This window comes from Triticum dicoccoides, chromosome 7B, assembly GCF_002162155.2.
Source record: "Triticum dicoccoides isolate Atlit2015 ecotype Zavitan chromosome 7B, WEW_v2.0, whole genome shotgun sequence".
Taxonomy (NCBI): Eukaryota; Viridiplantae; Streptophyta; class Magnoliopsida; order Poales; family Poaceae; genus Triticum; species Triticum dicoccoides.
Genome location: NC_041393.1, coordinates 345,258,774 through 345,261,820, shown reverse-complemented (window position 1 = coordinate 345,261,820; position 3,047 = coordinate 345,258,774).

The following is a 3,047-nucleotide window of genomic DNA, read 5'->3' as shown; positions in this document are numbered from 1 at the left end:
CTCGCGACCCCGTCGCCGGATCGCCGCCACCGCGGCCTCCGCCCGGCCCCCGCGCCCGTCCCGCATCGCCGTGGAGCTCAGCCGCCGCTCTGCTCCACCGGAGCCGCACCGCCCCCGTGCGAGCTCTCCGCGCCGCCCGCGAGCACCGGCCTCGCCGGCCTCCGGCCGCCCCGCTCGCCGCCGACCTCCATCGCCTGAAGGCCGGCGGCCTCCTCCGCCGCCGTGCTGCGCCGGAGTCGGCCAGATCCGGCGGGGGCCCGTCCTCCCCGACCCTCTCCGGTCTCCTTCCTCCTCTCCGGCCAAGTCCGGCGACTCTCCGGCGAACCTCGATCTACGTGCAAGTCAACCCAGATCTGGAGCTAGAGGTTGACCCCCGAAAATCGTCCAAGTCCCGAATATTTTTTTGCATAATCATGCCATGTTCATCGCGTTGTATCACTGCATCCGTAGCTCCGTTTTGTGCGTGTAATATGTCAAATTGTTCGCCTCAACGAGTACATCATTTCATTCCATTGCATCATGTTAGTTTGAGTCCATCTTGATGCTTGAATCATTATTGCAAGAGTGCTTCATAATGTTGTCTGTTGTCTGTTAACAGAACTAGCTCTTTTGTCATTTTTGCCATGTTTGATGTGTGCATCCTATGAGGTTGATGTCTACATGTGTTTTGATCTATGCCATGGCTTATTTACAGAGGTGCTTACCATGTATTTTTGTGATCAATGTGGTGACTAGCACAAGCATGCAAACTAGGCATGGTGATGTTGCTGATTTTAGTCCCTGTTCTGCTGTTATTTTGATGCCATGTAAACATGATGCTACAGAGAGATCCATGCATATTTTGAGATACTTCAGTAAGGATGTTTTTAACATATGGTTATTGTATATCCATTCATGCCCTTGTTTGCAATTATGGAGTAGTCTCGAATGTCATTTTCGTGCTCTACTTTTGCTTCGAAATGTTTCCTGGCAGATTGTTTACATGTTATTCAATTTTGCTAAGGTTGCTATAGTTGATCCTTGCATGCTATGAACTTGTTCTTGCCTTGGTTTGTTACATAAACATGTCTAATTGCTGATGCTATGCTTATCTTGTCATGCAATGACTTGTGGTGAGTGAATCAAGCTTGTTAAGTAGGGTACTTGCTGTTGCTGTTTTGCTAGGCTGAATCTGTTATTTGGTGATGCTATGTAAACCTGCTGCTACAAATCATTCTATGCATAATCTGGAGATGTTCACTAAATATGTTTTGTTCTACATGTCATGCTCTATCTATCCATGCCCCTAGTTGCATTTATAGCCTGCTATAGATTGTTTTAATCTTGCTCTAAAGTTGCTTCATAATGTTGCTGTCAGCCTGTTAACATTAAGTTCAGTTGTTGCCATGATTGTTGCTAGTGTTCCATGCACCCTATGGACTTGCTCTTTCCATGCTTAGCTTAATAAACATGCCTTCTTACTGTTGGGTGACTTGCCATGCCATGCCATGTATTGCTCTGTGGTGAGTGGTACAAGATCACCAACATGCCTTCATAATTCTGTTTCTGCCATGTTTGAATCTGTATTATAACTTGCTATGTTTACGTGGGTGCCATTATATTTTCTGATCCTTTTTGGCTTATGGTCAGTAAGGGACTTTTGTTCTATGCTATTAGTAGGTTCATTCCATGCATTTGTTTGCCATGATAAGTTCCTGTAACATGTAGTTTGATAGTTCTAAGCATTGCAACCTGATGTTATTTTCTGCAAAGTTTGGATTGTTATTATTTGCAATCTTGCCATGTGTGTTTGAGCATGTTCTAGTGATTTCAGGAGATAGCTCAGTGTTCATGTTTTGTTATTCTCTACCTGTACATCATGCATATGTATTTTGTTTTCATGTTGAGATGTTGTAGCATGTTGTTTTGATGCTTACAATATGCCTAGTTGCTGTTTCGGACAGATTGTTGCTATAACTTGTATCGAGTGTGTGTGTTGAACCGTTGCTCCGTTTTGATTGTGCTCTATATGAAACTTGCTTGATTTCGCATATAGTTTCATATTATCATGTTGCATCCTTGTTTTGGTGTGTTTGCTTGATGTTTGGGTGCATTTTGCATCAATGCCATGTTTAACTTGTTTTGCTCATATCTTCTAGGCCGTAGCTCCGAACTAAATGAACTTTATATGTAACTTGACTAGAATCTCGTGTAGATCATCTTTGTGCATCTTAACTTGCTGTTTAACAACACATAAGGTTTATTCAGATCTGGACCAATTTCGAAATATGCTTATGAGGACTTACCGGAATTGTTATATGTTGTTCCCGGCCTCATTTAAACTTGCCTTTATGTGTTGCTCTTGTGTGCATCATCTCTTGCCATGAGTAGCTTCATGTAGTCTTGTCTTGCATCATGTGCATCATGTCTTGTATATGTGTGGTGTGTTTACCTTGTTGTGTGCTTCTTCTCGATAGTTCCTGTTTCGTTGCGATCATGAGGATTCGTTCGTCTACGCTTGGTTCGTCTTCGTGGCTTCATCTTCTTCATGGACTCGTTCTTCTTCCTAGCAGGATTTCAAGCAAGATGACCGCTACCCTGGATCTCACTACTATCATTGCTATGCTAGTTGCTTCGTTCTATCGCTATGCTGCGTTACCTATCTTTTGCTCATCAAGCCTCCCATATTGCCATGAACCTCTAATCTTTGACACCTTTCCTATGCAAACTGTTGCTTGGCTATGTTACCGCTTTTGCTCAGCCCCTCTTATAGCGTTGCTAGTTGCAGGTGAAGTTGAAGATTGCTCCATGGTGGAGAGGATTTTGGTTGAGATATCACAATATCTCTTATATTTATTAATGCATCTATATACTTGGTAAAGGGTGGAAGACTCGGCCTTATGCCTGGTGTTTTGTTCCACTCTTGCCGCCCTAGTTTCCGTCATACCGGTGTTATGTTCTCGGATTTTGCGTTCCTTACGCGGTTGGGTGATTTATGGGACCCCCTTGACAGTTCGCTTTGAATAAAACTCCTCCAGCAAGGCCCAACCTTGGTTTTACCATTTGCC